The sequence below is a fragment of the Acomys minous genome (assembly GCF_964271855.1).
Source record: "Acomys minous genome assembly, chromosome: 5".
NCBI classification, from domain to species: Eukaryota; Metazoa; Chordata; class Mammalia; order Rodentia; family Muridae; genus Acomys; species Acomys minous.
Genome location: NC_140494.1, coordinates 24,046,190 through 24,062,466, shown reverse-complemented (window position 1 = coordinate 24,062,466; position 16,277 = coordinate 24,046,190). Strand labels below are relative to the sequence as shown.

The 16,277-nt window shown below is 43.1% G+C and overlaps 1 long non-coding RNA gene across 1 annotated transcript in view; it reads right to left on the bottom strand.

Moving 5' to 3' along the window:
- Window positions 1-764: 764 nt before the first annotated feature.
- The window catches only part of LOC311597647, a 31,614-nt gene continuing 16,101 nt past the window's right edge, over window positions 765-16,277 (bottom strand). The window contains exons 3-4 of the long non-coding RNA XR_014779300.1: window positions 978-1,079; window positions 765-895 (exon numbers count right to left, since the gene is read on the bottom strand). This is a non-coding gene — a long non-coding RNA (uncharacterized lncRNA). The remainder of the gene's footprint in view (window positions 896-977; window positions 1,080-16,277) is intronic.

The window sequence follows — 16,277 nt, the reverse complement described above, 5'->3', positions numbered from 1 at the left end:
TTGGGTTGAAGTTTCTGTGGGTGAGTTGGTGTTTCCCTCCTTCCACTAGGAGTCTTGTCTAGTTAGAGGGTGTCCTTTTCAGTCATCGTAGCCCCTGCTACTGAGTCTGAGCTTGAGTCCCCTTCATATCTTCCCAGAGGCCTATTCTGACCTAGGTCTCCAGCTTGCCAAAGAGATGCCTCCACATACAGTTTCCCTTTTCTCTGCAGGCCTTCTATCCTTCCACTCCGCTCTTCCCAGGTCTGATCTCCACCCTCATTTCTCCCTGTAATCCCTTTCCTATTTTGTTCTTTCTCTTCAACCACTTCCACTGTCTATTCTATTTCTACTTCCGAGTGAGATTTAAGCATCTTTCCCTGAGTCCTCCTTGTTACTTCTCTTCTTTGGGTCTGTGAGTTGTAATATGTTTATCCTATTCTATATTGCTAAAATCTGCTTATAAATGAGTACATACCACGTGTGTCTTTCTGGGTCTGGATTACCTTACTCAGGATGACCTTTCTTAGTTCCATCCATTTGCCTGCAAATCTCATTATTTCCTTGTTTTTAATTCTGAGTAGTATTCCATTGTGCAAAAATACCACAATTACCACTGGCTCAACTATGCTTGTAGCAGCTCTATTTGTAATAGACAGAGTCTGGAAACAACCAAGAGATCCCTACAAATATTGTTACTGAGCTGGCTTAGTAACTGTATATACAAAAATCCAGTGGACTGTTACAAGAAAGAAATTACAATATAAAGAAATTCTCTTTATTTTTACTTCAGGAACATTATAGAAAATAGCTTTTGAGCTATATCTATCCACTTCTGGAAAGCATCTCTGTATGCTGTAAGACCATCTTTAGATCCAATTTGAAATTTCTCCCCTGACCACTGATGGTAAGGAAGTTTCTGTGAGGATAAAGGTTTTGGTTAGTTGAGAGAAGGAAGTTTGGAAGCTCTGGTGACTGTGGATAATTTTCTTTTCATTTACTTTACTCATATAATCAAGGGCTTGATGCTGGAGTGATAATTCTGTAAGTCCAACTTTATGGTCTGCAGGAGACATGCCTGAAAATACAGTGCTGCCTTCCACCTAAAACAAAGTAAATGGTAGCTAAAATATAGTCAATAAACATAAAAGAAGCAACACAAAAGTAGCATTAATAACAGCTCTGATGGCTAATCTTGTCAACTGAACTACATCTGGAACCCAAGATGCTTAGTACGCCGATGTGGAATTTTCTTAATCAAATTATTTTAGGCAGGAAGAACCATTCTAAACCTGTCTACACCTTCTGGTAGCTGCCCACAGACAAGGACATGGAAGAAGGAAGCTTTGCTCGTTGTCTGCTCACTCTTGTTCTCAATGGAAAGTTCATCTGTCCATCCCATTGCTGAGGCGGTCCTCACCTAGTATTTAAACCAACTTCTTCAGGATTCCAACACAGACTGAAGGTCACTAGCACTCCAGGAATCCTCCAGGACTCTAGCATCATATTGGGACTGCGGAGAGATCCAGCCTTGTAGACTGGATAGTTTCTGGATTCTTGTCCTTTCCATCATGAAAGGGCCCTTTTTGGACTTCTCAGACCATATTATATTAGTTATGTTTCTTTAGAGAACTCCAGTACACTGCACAATGCAGAATGCAATGCAATTATATATAGAGAGGAAAAATTCCAATGCAGTGCTTGCTCCTCCCACTACATGTCCTTGGCTCTGGAGAAGAGTAGCCATATCGTCCTTAAAGGACGCTAAGGCTCACTTGGAACAGACTCTCATTCCATTTGCATGGAATGGTAAGCAGTGTTCTGAGCGGGATAGCAGATCTAAAATCATAAATCCACTTCATCATTCCCCTTTCTCAAGCTTTGTAATCTGGAGCAAACCAGAGAGTTTGGGCACTGTAGTTTCCTTTACTGTGGATATGATTTGGTCTGGTTTTAGTCATTTAGCCAAACAAAAGTGTATGGCCTGTTATGATTCAGGAATTCTGTATCCCCCTAAGGCCCATGTGCTAAAGGCTTGGGCACCAACCTGTGGTTCCATTATAAGGTGGTAGAACCTTTAAGGTAGAGCCTAGTGAAAGAAAGTTAGGTCTTTGGGGGTATGTCCTCTCTGCTTCCTGGTCACCCACCATGAGGTGAGTGGCTTTGCTGTAAATATGGACTCTTTGTTGTGTGTCTTTACTTGGCCACAGGCTCCCAAATGGTAGAGCCAACTGATTATGGACTGAAATCATAGCAGAGTTCTTTCTTTGTCCTCAACTATAGCAATTACATAGTAATAATAATAAATGAACTATTTCCACACCCATGAGCAGGGCTGAATCCTCCAACTTAGTGTTGAAGTAGTGATCGAACAGAAAAGTATAGATACTACCCTGATTTTATTTTATAATGTTCAAAAATAGGAACAACTAAGCAACAGTAATAGAATTTAAGGCAATCATTTATTTTAAAGAGGCAAGACAGGGAAAAATGTGAAGGAAAGCTGTGTACGGGTATAGGTATTCTGTGTCTTAATCTGGAGGCAGGTGGCTTGCTTACTTTGTGAAAATTTACTGAGCTGCAGACTTATATGGTTGTGTGTTTTCATATGTACATGCTCAGAAATAAAATGTTGCTTTTTTTTTACAGAGTGAGTGTTAAGAAGATAGGTCATAGTTGCTGTTAGAGACTGAACATTTGGGTGTCCTCAGCCAACATGGATGTCTGAGCCAGCCCACAATGGTATAATATTCAGAGGCCAGTCCTGAGTGATTGAGCCCTTCTGAATGGAACTGCTGTCTATTTTAAAGAGACATCTGTGTTCCATGATGTGAGGACATGACATAAGGAGCCACCTGTGAGCCAGGAAGTGAGTATCATCAGATACCTTGATCTTGGATATCCCAGCTGTTTGAATCAACAGAAACAATTTCTATTGTTCACAAGCCTGTCAGTCTACTGTATTTTCTTAGTATAACTTGAACACTTCCACTCATATGCATTTTTCAAGCAATTCTGTAGCTATGGAGGGAGAAAATTACCATTGAGGAAAAAAGAATGGGTGGGGGAGGGGAAAAGAAAGGTTGACCAACTTGGTACAAATTATAGCCTCTGGTGTACATCATGGAGTAGGGTGACTATGGATGACAGCAACACACTGCTTAGTTCAAAGAGTTGGGAAAGGGATTTGTTTGACCAGCACCAGCACCATCACCACCAGGGAATAATAAACATCTGAGGATATTAATGCATTTAACCTTGTATAGTTTAACCTTGTATAGGCATTATACAATGTACACACACATTCAATGACACACGGTACAATATTTATATGCATGATTTTATGCCTTTTAAGTATTAGGCAAAAAGTAATATTTTTAAAAGGAGAAGGAACTTTTGTTTTGCCCCAGAAAAGATGAGGCCCAGATTGTTGACAGAGCAGGCGGAGGTCTAAAGCTTTCAGGACAGCCGGATGAAGGAATCTGGACCATGGAGAAACTGTCTATGGAAGAGATGAATCAAGAAGCACAGGAAAGCTTCAGTGCAGCTAAACACAAAGTGGAGACTTTATATCAAAGGATGTCAGTCTTCTGTGGGCATGAGAATAAAGGTATTAGGAAAATTATTTCTTATTTTTGATGAAAAGGTTTACATGAAAACCACTGCTTCTTATGGAGCACATGAGTATTTAAAGTCATAACCTCCTCTCTCTATTTCTCTCTCTCTCTATTTCTCTCTCTCTCTATTTCTCTCTCTCTCTCTCTCTCTCTCTCTCTCTCTCTCTCTCTCTCTCTCTCTCTCTCTCTCTCTCCCACCCTCTGTGGTGATGGTGGTACTGGGGTTGGATCCCCAGGCCTTGTATAGCAAGTGCTCTATCACTGAACTCCAACCCCAGCTCCACTTCCTTTGACACCTGTTTAAAAGGAGCAATTGACACTTTACATAACATCTGCGACTGGCACATCAAGTGACTCTTCTTAGATGAACTAAATAGGAAAAGCCCGCACTGCTGTCTTCTTGGTGTGCTTAGCATCATAAAAAGTAATCAATACATTTATATCAGAAATGATCTGGCAGATGATGCTTGAAAAAGAAACAGTTTCACACTTCTGAAAGCTGAGGCGCTGAGGCAGCTGCATGCCTGTGGTGCTCCCCTGGAAACCAGAGGAAGGTGGATTGAGTCATTGTGTAGCTTTGAACTTGCGGTTCACGTGCCAAGCCATTGCAAGGAGCTTCAGTGCAGAAGTAAACCCTGAACCCCCGCAGAAGCCTTTCATCAGGAGCCTGGAGAGCTCTGCCTGCAAGCCAGCACCCTGCCCTTTGACCTTTGCTCACAAACATGCTCAGCTCAGTGAACTCGAGCATCCTGAGCATTCTGGCAGGCAGGTTTGTACATGGAGGGGCCTGACCTAGACAATGAAGCTGAAGACGTGGGAAGTCTGCCCTTGTGACTAAGGTAATTTAGCATGAAATCACAACTGATAGAGACAGCAAAGCGTCTGGACCCGCCCCCCTCCCCCAGCAGCATCGCAGTCACAGTGTTGGGAGGATTTTCTTAGTGGAAGGAGATGGTTGTAAGCTGTGGGGCTTTGGCCAGGGTCAGTGCTTATATGGACTCTGCATGGATGCTTATGGTGTTCATTGTCTGTGGATGAGTCAAAGCGAAGTGGTTTTCTTTCTTTTAGAAAATGGAAAAGTGTGTTCTCTGTGATACATAATTTAAAAATATTTATTTACTTTAAAATTTTTATGTGTGACCAATTTTGTCTGCATGTATGTATGTGTACTGGGTGTGCTCCTGGAGTTCACAGAGTCCAGAAGTGGGCATCAGAGCTCCTGTAACTGAACTTATGGTTGGCTGTAAGTCACCATGTGGGTTTGGGGAGTTGAATCTGGGTGTTCTTATCCACTGAGCCATCTCTCCAAACGAGGTATATAATTAAAAAAAAATACATTGTGTGTAATTGACTAGAATAAAATTTGTTCTCCTTGGTGAGCAGTCAGATATCTGACTGTTTGAGGTGAAAAGCAAACAGGAATACAGATAAGTGTTCTTGCCTGTAGTTGGAGGAAGTTAACCCTCCCCCACTTGTCTGCCATGACTAAGTGAGACTGCACTGGGGAGCTCCCAGGGAAGTAAAGGGGCCATACTGAAAACCAGACTTCATTTGATAGAACTTGTTCCTGTAATCCTTGGCTTCTTTCTAGACTCTCATCATCACTGCCTTGGGGAGCATACACCACCAACTTGCCTGGTGTCATGGGCACTTTCAGGAAAATGATTTTAAAAATCACTAAATATTGGTACTTAAGAATATACCAGAAGCTGGGCATGGGGGCACACACCTGTAATCCCAGCACTCGGGGAGGCAGAGGCAGGCGATCTCTTTAACTCTGAGGCCAGCCTGGTCTACAAAGTGAGTCCAGGACAGCCAAGGCTACACAGAGAAACCCAGTCTCAGAAAAACCAAACATATATTTCAGAAACTCCAGCCAATGGGCTATATTAATAGCTTTTCACCTGGCTCTTTCGTGCTCTGGTCTTGATCCTATTCCCTCTGCACATTGCCTCAGGATTATCCATACAAGCAAGTGATACAAGATGCCTACTTAGTCACTTCCTCACTCTTGTATCTATGCCATGTAATGAGACATCTCTCCAGTGTAGGATAACTAAGGGTAAAATAATATGGCTTTTATAATACAAAAACATAAAATTATATAAATATGTAAATACATACATGTAATATAATCAGATCCTTAGGCCTTCTGCACAGTACCACTGAGTTACACTGTTAACTCCCTTTAATATTCTTTTTTTTTTTTTTAGAAAAATATATTTTATCAATTTATTCATATTACATCTCAGTTGTTATCCCATCCCTTGTATCCTCCCATTCCTCCCTCCCTCTCATTTTCCCCTTACTCCCCTCCTCTATGACTGTGACGGAGGGGGACTTCCTCCCCCTGTCTATGCTCATAGGGTATCAAGTCTCTTCTTGGTAGCCTGCTATCCTTCCTCTGAGTGCCACCAGGCCTCCCCATCCAGGGGATGTGGTCAAATATGGGGCACCAGAGTTCATGTGAAAGTCAGACCCCACTCTCCACTCAACTGTGGAGAATGTCCTGTCCACTGGCTAGATCTGGGCAGGGGTTCGATGTTTACTGCACGTGTTGTCCTTGGCTGGTGCCATAGTTTGAGCAGATCTTCCTTCGTTTACTCTAACCACTGTTGTCAACGGGAGCAGACTGTTCGCTAGGTGCTGGAGACCCAGTCTGAGGTTTTGTCTCTGAGCTGTTGTTCACAGCAGGAATATGATCCTGTCTTGGCTAGGGTTACTACAGTAGTAGTAACCCTTTAATATTCTGATTTTCCCAAATTTCCCTAGAACATCAACTGCAGTCCCTCAGGGCCTATCCCCAGAAGTCTTAATTCTAGAACGTCCAGGAATTTGAGGGTGTGTCTTAGGAACAAAGGTCAGTTTTATAACATTACCCATGCCATTTATGAAAATGAAGTCCCCTGAAAAGGGACATTCTAGTACCCTAGAAAGAGTAGAAATAGCACTCTTTCTTACTCTTGTTAATGAGGATTCACATATAAGCAGTCTAGGCTGCTGGCTCAAGATCCTGTGCCCAGATTTTGGCTCCTAGGGTCCTGGATCACATCCTGGGGTACTTTGCATCATAACAAGTTAAAAAAAAACGTGGGAAGCTCTGACTGAGAGAGTTGATAGCAATATGGTAGTTTGTGCCTTCTTTTATTTTTCTATTCTCTTAAGCCAATGTGGACTGACTGGATCAACTGGAAAATCTTTCCACAAGGCAGGGGCAAAGTGTACTAAAACTATCTGTCCAAAGTCCCTTGCTCAGTCTGCCATTGCTTGTGGAAAACCACAGAAGCAAATGCACATCTCTAGAAGTATGTGTTGTGGTCTTGTTGCCACGCCTCACTCTTTTTTTTTTTTTTTTTTTTTTGAGTTTGGAAAATCTAGTGATCTCTTTGATTTTTCTAGCAGTTGGCCCCACAATATAGATCATACTGTAGCCTTGATTGCCTTCCTGAACATGTAGTGTGCCTCCTTCCGTTCGCCTTCTGAGTGGACAGTGCCAGTGTGGTCACAGGAGTCTCTCAGCTTGGATAATTTGTCGAATAGAGTTTTCCTTTTTTTCCCATCAGTCCAGTACAAAGTAAAAGACTGGCATTTAGTTAAAGTGTGTGCAGATTTCATCTCTGTCCACGTTGGTAATTACAGATGATCATTAGTCTTTTCAAGCCCTCTGGCATCTTGTGCTTAATTCTCAGTGATGGCCCTGATTCTTCCTTAACAGAAGCAATATAGACATAGTCACCAGGGATTTCTCCATGCTCCTTTTCCCTGCCACCTCAGCACACTGACTACCCACTAGATGCCCTTGTTATCCCTAATCCCATTGCCAGAACATGTTCACAGAACAGTCTTTGCTTGGACTTTACTCAAAGTCAGAATTTTAAACTCATTGCTTAGCCATCTCTGATGCCTTCTCCTAAAACACACGAGTCTATAGAGGGATGAGCCATGTCCCAGCAAGTACTGAAGGATTCCAAGTGTCTCAGAGCCAGCCTCAGGGACATTTCTGGATTTTGAAAAGTTATATATAATTTCTTGTGTTTCACAATAACAAAACCAGCTGATGTCTTGAGAAGACTGAGCAGATACAACCCTCTCTCAGAATCACCCTAACTCCTAAAGTCCAGAGTCCTCAGCCCTGTGCTTAGTGATAAGAGCAGCCTTCTGGGTTTTCCTTTCCTCCATCTCCAGCTCAAACTTTGTCTCTTTCTCCAATTTTCTACAAGGTTCTCCTTCTCCCTCTCTCCCTCTTCCCTTTCTCCCTCCCTCTCTCCCTCTTCCCCCCCTCTCTCTCTCCCTCCCTCTTATTCTTATACCACATGGTTTACCTGTATAATTTATTTAAAGTAACAAGGATAGGAACACAGCCACACCTGCCCCCAGTGTTTAAGGAGCTCAGGCAGGAGAGTAGTGATTCCCAGCCTCCCCTTGGGCCACATAGCCAGTCTTTGTCTCAAAAACAATTACACATAAACAGTTCTCACCCACCCAATAAAGTGTGTGCACACACACACAGACACACACACATACACACTTACACATATACACTTACATATGTACACTCACACATATGCACACACATACATACACTCCCCCCCACATACACACATTCATAATACATACATACACACACTCACACACACACTTACACACATACACACATACACAAAACCAACCCAATAGGAAGAAGGAAACATGGTGAAAAGGTAAAGAAGGAAAAGCCTTCAGGACATTTCTAATTATTTCCCCACGGTTAAAGGTCAGACTGGGTGGGAATGAGGCTGGGCCACTGGAGTAGAGCGATCCAGGTTTCATTTCCTTTGGGGAATGAGGAGAGGAACTCAAAACAGTGCAGTCATCCTCTGAAGCAATTCCATCTAACTTTATTTAACAATATCCATGATTCAGACTAATACAAAGGGGCAGACAAGGGCTCAGAATTTAGCTATAAAATCTTAACTAAGGAGATTTGAAATGCACAAAATTATACATTACAGTGAAGTCCCAGGGAGCACAAGTTGATTGTCATAGACCCATCAGTCCTGACCACTCTCCCTGGTTCAAATGAAACGCCATAATCAGATGGTCATGGAACTTTATCCTTTGCTTGGGGCTACCTGTCCCTCTAGGAGAGGAATATGCAAGAGCTCATTTCTCAGGGGGATCTTGAGACTCAGCAGAAACTACCAAGCACCCCCAACCCTGCAGTCTAACTACCGCAGGCTCAGGAATTGAATGGAAATACGAGAGACTTGCAGTAAAGAGTATCAAGGATCAAGTCAAGGCCCAACACAGACCAAGCATAAAACGGACACAGATGTGCACACTTATAATCCTGGCACCCAGGAGGCTGAGGCAGGAGGATTATGAGTTTGAAGTCAGCCTAGGTGACATAGCATTCTGCATCAAAAGTAATTGTCCTGCATTCTGTGGAATCATGTGCTTCCCTCTTTGTTCGCTTTGCAAGTAAGAGTTGTTACTGGGGACCAGGAGGTGGTTCAGTGGGTGAAGGTGCTTGCTGTCCCATCATGAGCACCTGGGTCGAATCCACGGCACCCACAGAAAGGCTGGGCATTGCCACTCAGGCGTATATAACCCCAGAACTGGGGGGCCAGAGACAGACAGATCCCAGCAGCTGTCTGGCCACTCACCTCGTTGAGCCAGTGAGCTTTGGCTTCAGTGAGAGACCTGTCTCAAGAAAGCAAGAGACAGCAATAGTAGAAGACCTCAGCATTCCAATGGCCAATGTGTGTACAACAGGTATGCATGTATCCTCCCCATGCACAAGTACACACACACACACACACACACACACACACACACACACACCATGCCACAAAAGAGCTGCTACTGTAATCACTAATATTTCAATAATCATTTCCTTCTCTTTGAAACAAAAGCTTTTAAAAGGCACATGGCTCTTCATACGTACACACATATCCACATATCTTTTTTATAGGGCTGGTCTGGATTTGTATTTTAACTGGTTTAAAAATAACAGGCACATAATTGGTTACTTTGCAAATGAAAGTCACAGGCAGTGAATTTATACAGTTATTTGGACAAACACTAAGGTAATATAGGACCTGAGGGAAAACCTTTTTTTTTTTTTCCAAAAGATCTCATTATTGTATTGAAAAGGCTAGGGCTGCAGCTTGGTGGCAGAGTACTTTCCTAACATGCATGAGGCTCTGGGTCCCATCCTCAACACTGTGAAAACCAACTGAAGAGCACAAGAACAAATCTATAGGTGCCGTCTTAACAGCACAAGCAGGATCTAACACCACCTTCCTTTTCTCTCCACTCATGTGGGTTATAAGATTATATCCCTTGAGATAGGGAGGGAGGCTTATGCAAGGTGCTAGAGACCATCAGTGAAGTGTTCCCTGCTGAAGTGAAGTGTTCTTGTTCAGGGATGCTGCCCCACCAGGATGCTGTGTAGCTACATGCCTATGGCCTCACTAGGTTTACCATCAAGCCTGGAGTGAGGCGTTATTAACCTTGATTCTGGTTTGCTTTCTGTGGCTGTGATTAAGATAAAAGCAACTAATGGAAGGAAAGGGTTTATTTGGCTTACCCTTTCAGGTCACAGTCCACCTCTGAGGGAACTCAACAGCAGGAACTGGGATAAAAATCCTGGATGTTTTCTGCTTGCTGAGTGACTCTGACTCACGCATGACGTCATGCCTCGATGGCTTTGTTTGGAACGCAGGACCACCAGCCCAGAAGTTGCTCCACTCACGATGGGCTGGGCCCTCTCCCAGAAATCACTAAATTAAGAAATACCCATAGCAGAATCTTATAAAAAGCCTTTTCTCAATTAAATTTCCATCCTTTCAGATGAGTCTAGCTGTGTCAAGTTGATATAAAATTAGCCAGCACCACTGACCCCTTGTCAACTTAACACACAAACACAACCCTGTTAAGACATAACATTTCATTTATTGTTCCTCCCCTAAGATAGCACACTAATGTCAAAGTTACAATATAAACATCCCAAAATTTTAAAGTCCCACAGACTTTACAAATTCAAACACTTAAGATTATAAGTCAGTCTTGGCCAGGGACGGTGACGCGCACCTGTAATCCCAGCATTTGGGAAGGCAGATGCAGGCGGATCTCTATGAGTTTGAGGCCAGCCTAGTCTACAAAGTGAGTCTAGGACAGCTAAGACTACACAGAGAAACTCTGTCTCAAAAAACAAAACAACAATAACAAAAATCAGTCACTTAAAAATTCAAAATCCTTTCAAATGCAACATCTCTCAACTGTGGGGTTCTGTGACAATCATAGGTAAATAAAATAAGGGGACAGTCTCAATAAAATCAAAGCAAAACCAAACTCTAAAAGTTTTTGCCTCTACATCCAATGTTTGGTATTTACCCACAATCTTCTGGGCTCCTCTGTTGGGCTTGGGTCACTTCTCTGGCTCTGCCCTCTGCAGGCCACCAGCTTGTCTTCTAGGCCCAGGCCAGCTCCACTCCATACTTGCTGTTACTCCTGCCTGTCATTCCATGGTACTGGCATCTCCAAAATGCTGGGGTCTTCTGCTATAACTGGGCTGCACTTTCACCAATAGCCTCTCATAGGCTTTCTTCCTGGTGCCAAGCCTCAACTTCTCTGTATGACTTCTTCAGTCTTGGGCCTTCAACTGCTACTAAGGCTCTGTACCTTCACTGATAGCCTCTCCTGGCCTCGCATGGGGCCAACCATTGGCTAGTCCCCATGATGCCTTCATGTCTTTAAAACCAGTACCACTTAGATGACTCTTTAACTACCAAGTTCAGCTGCCAGCACAAGGTATAACCTCGGCCACCTCTGGAACGCAGCTTCTGTGTGGTGACCCTGAAGTAACACTTCCCAGAAGATTTCACCCAATGACACTGGTCTCTTCTTAATCACTGCTAATTTCTCAGCTCCAGCTGACCAGCATCAGGTACCCCAGCAAAACAACGCTTTCCTTTTAGTAGTTCTGGTAGCTTGTTAATCATAGCTGATTCTTCAGCCTCAGCTAACCAGAACCACAAAATCTTAATTCAAAACAACAAATGGCTCCTATAGAATCTTTAAGCTTCTTTATGAAACTTCACAAGCCATGCCTCCATCTTCTGCATTGCCCTCAACATTCTTTTTTTTTATTTTAATTTTACTACTTTATTCAGATTATAACTTAATTGTTATCCTATCACTTGTATCCTCCTGTTCCTCCCTCCTTCCTGCTTTCACCCCATTCCCCACCCCTAGGTCTAAGACCGAGGGGGACCTCCTCCCCCACTATATGGTCATAGGCTATCAAGTCTCATCTTGGTAGCTTGCTTATTCTTTCTTGCCCTCAACATTTTTATCTTCCAAGCTCCTACAAAATCGCTCACTAACCATTGAACATTCAATGGCTTTTCTCACACAGGGTTCCAAAGTCCGTCTAGAAGCCAAGTTTGTCACAGTAATGCCCACAAGCTTGGCACCAACTTGTCTTAGGGTTTTTATTATTGTAATGAAACACCATGACCAAAAAGCATGTTGGGGAGGAGAGGGTTTATTTGGCTTATGCTTGTGTATTACTATTCATAATTGAAGGAGGTGAGGATAGGACCTCAAACAGGGCAGGAACCTGGAGGCAGGACCTGATTCAGAGGCCATGGATGGGAGCTGCTGACTGGCTTGCTCTTCATGGCTTCCTCAGCCTGCTTTCTTAAAAAACAAAAACAAAAACAAAAACAAAAACAAAAACCAACCCAGGACCACCAGCCCAGTGATAGCACCACCCACAATGGGCTGGACACTCCCCCATCAATTACTTATTTTAATGATGCCCTACAGGCTTGCCTGCAGCCAGATCTTATGGAGGCACTTTCTCAGCTGAGGTTCCATCTTTTCAGATGACTCTAGCTTGTGTCAAGCTGACATAAAGCTAGCCAACACAGGCTTCAGGTAAAGAGCTGCTTTTAGAATTGTGACCTGGAATCCATTTCATGCCCAGCTGCCCCTGTCACCATCCTGTCAGGAGAGGAGATGCTCTACAATGGGGCCTGGGAAGGAAGTGACTCCTTCATGAGCCCGAGGACCTGAATTTGGAACATCAGCATCCATGGAAACACACCTGTCAGAGTAGTGAGCATCTGTAACTCCAGGGGCGGTGGAGCGGGGATGGGCAGATGGCTGGGGCTCCACAGCCAGCTTAGCTGGATCTCTGGGCTGCAGGTTCAGGTAGAGGCCCTGATTCTAAATAATAAGCTGCAACAAGATCAAGGACACCTGACAATGACCTTCAGCCTCCACAAGCACAGATACACATATGCAAGGTCATCCTCATGCATATGAGTGTTCACATCCCCATTAACACACACACACACACACACACACACACACACACACACACACGTGCAAGATGGACAGGACCCAAGATAATGATGTATCAGTGATAGGCAGAGCCACACTTTGAGGAGTTCTGGTTAATTATGAAAGCCCTCTGCCCTCTATTTACACCCAAGCCTCTTATCCGAATGGAGGACATGGAGAGGGAGAGCGCTATATCCCTTTAATTTGTGCCGTTACCCAGGAACTGGAAGTCAAGGAATGTTACTTTTGAGAAAAGTGGTCATACAAATGGAAAATCACTGAGCAAGTGTGGATAGGAATCAGGACTGAGGTGATTCTACAGGCTGAGGATGTGTAGTATATGTGTCCCTGTGGTCCCCAGCACCTTAAAAAATAAACAAAACCAACCAAACAAATCTCTAGTGTGAGATCCCATAAAGCCCTATTAGGATGACCTTGAATTTTGAGATTTTAGCATGAAATAATGTTACAGACCAACAAAAAATTTAAAAATAATTTCAGAGAATAGAACTTGAATAAATAGGGAGACTATAAGAATGAATTTTAAACGTCTTAAATATGAAAAAATAGGCAAATAAAAACTCTGAGCGAAATATTTGGACAATAAAAATCCCCTCCTTCCCCCCATATTCAATGGCCAAAGGGTATCCTCATTGTACGTTAAACTCCATGCGCCCTCTGGCGACTCTCTCTGGAACTGCAGCTGCTAGCCCGCTTACGTAAGCGTTCTGTCTCATCAAAAGATAATTTCACTTTATCCAGCACGGCAAACTCTTACATACGCATTTTCTCATTATTCATACAAGTCCATTGTTTCGCCACACTTCTCATCTATTTTCTAAAGCCTCATAAGAATGCATGAAATACGAAAAAATTGGAATTATCAGACTGTTGAGCGATGAAAGGAGAACCATGAGGAGCCAAACTTGACCAAGAAATTAGATCGCAGAGCATTCTTACACGGACGGGCCGTGTACTTTGCCATACACACTAACATTGATTGTAGTAGACCATGATAAGCAGTGGTAAAAATACCATTTTAAAATCTCAGAACCTAGCACAACGCTGAATTTCTTCTTTGGGTTTCAGATTTCAGCTTTCCGTGTGGGTTCCGTGATAACACTGCCTGCCACTGTGATGGAGAGGCCTTTGAGGGTGCTTGCCCTAGCAAGTGACTGCCCTGGGCTTGTAGGTCCTAACTCATTTTCACTGGCCTGAGGCAGCCTTGGGGCATCCCTTGCAAGGCAGGGTGGGGTCTAGTCATCTGTGTGGCAAGAGGAAGCGGGTGTGGTGCGAAGACAACGCCCACTTTGATTCATAGCGCTCTGAAATATAAAAAAACAAGAGGAAGGATAGCAGGCCACCAAGAAGAGACTTGATACCCTATGAGCATATACAGGGGGAGGAGGTCCCCCTCAGTCACAGTCATAGGGGAGGGGAGTAGGGGGAAAGCACGAGGGAGGGCGGAATGGGAGGATACAAGGGATGGGATAACAATTGAGATGTAATAAGAATAAATTAATAAATTATAAAAACAACAACAACAAACAAACACAAAAAGAACACCACAAATGTAACATCTCAGGCCTTTAATTCTGCGAAAGACAAGAATTTCCCTCGATTGCCACAAAATAAAGAATATATAGTTTAAACTGTATGCACAATGAAATCGTGTAGTAGAAGACTGAAATCATAAATTTACAGGTGAGTCGAGAAACGGGAAAGTATTTTCCTGAGCGTGCAACCCGGCCTTATGACATCAAAGGCTGTACAGTCTCATTCTAGGTTTCTGTGTTTAACCCGAGGCAGAGTATCTGTAGAGGTCAAGAAGAAAGGGGGGGACTAGGGCAGAGTAGAGGCCTTGGGGGTGGGGGGCATAGTGAAAACACATGTGACAGAGAGGAGGCGGGGTACAGAGGGCAAACACAAGAAGTGCAAAGTTTTAGTCTCGGATGGGAGAGGGGGGAGGAGGGAAAACTAAACTGAGGTTTTATGAAAAGCCATATAGAAACTGCCTATTTTCTTTGTCACCAGAAGCCATAGGGTTTTAAGCGAAAATCCCAGTGCCAGGAGCAGGAGTCCCTACAGCTTTGGAGAGTTATTAACCAGGAAGACTCCAGGGGCTTTCAAAGCAACACAGGCTGTTGTTGCTGTGCTTGGTTCCACCAGAACTTGGTATGCAGACACTGTTGCTGATGACACCATGGCAGGACAAGGAGAAATTAGGCTGAACCTGATTTGAGGGCTTCTTCCCTGCTGCCTAGCATTCAAAGTGCCAGCGCATGCTTGCAGGCTACTAGAAGAGAAAAGTCATCAACACCCTTACCTAGATATAGATTCTGAATGCTGTCATACTGACCTGCGGGGCAAGATGCTCAATAGTGACATGACTGTTTTGGGGGATAACCAACTGCTTTCTTTTGGGGTTTGCTGTGTGGGAAAGAAGTCATACTTGGTACTGTAAACATGCACAAAAGCCTATGGCTGGGAAGGTCACAGGCCCTTGGGGGGAGGGGAATCTATTACTGAAGATTTGCTAAATGGACATGTAGTCAAACTTACTTCTAAATGTTTATATGCTAAACACCCGTACACTAGTGCTGTCAGCTTTGGCCAGAGAAACCTCATTTTGTAGGGAGAGATAGACTAGACTAGAAGCTGGGAGAATATCAGGATTGAGCAGAAGACACAAAGCAAAACAGAAGTTCATAGGTCTTTTCATTTACAACAGTCTTACATTTGAGCTGTTGAAAAGCGAGAAGAGAGCACTTACTTGGCCTATACTTAGCTTTCCCCATTGTTAAGATCTTACCAGGTGATGATACTGCACTTATTAGCTTCTAGCCCTTCCTCTTTTAATTCCCCAGGTTGTATAACCTCCCACACCTCAGACTCCACTCTGTATGCACCAGAGTAATGAACCCTCAAGGATGAGAACGCCAGAGCTGATATACACCATTGAGAGTGCTGAAGATGAAGGCAGATTTGCTGAGGGAGCTATAGGTGCCAGTGAAGTCACAGGACAACCGCCCCCAAAAGACCTACTAGCAGCTCAATACTGTCTTAGAAAATGACAAAAAAAAAAGTCAAATTAAAATGTGCTTAAACCAAGTGTTAACAGAAAAACAGTAAAAAATATTGTTTACTTTTATCTACTGTTTTCTTACTTCATTTAAACACTATAATTATTATTAATTAAGTCAAAGCTTTAACTATGCCTATTTATTTAGTTTCCTAGATGCTGGAGGAGAAAAACTTATTTCCAAACACATGATTAAATATATATACATATATATATATATATATATATATATATATATATATATATATATTTAAAAATAACCATTGTTG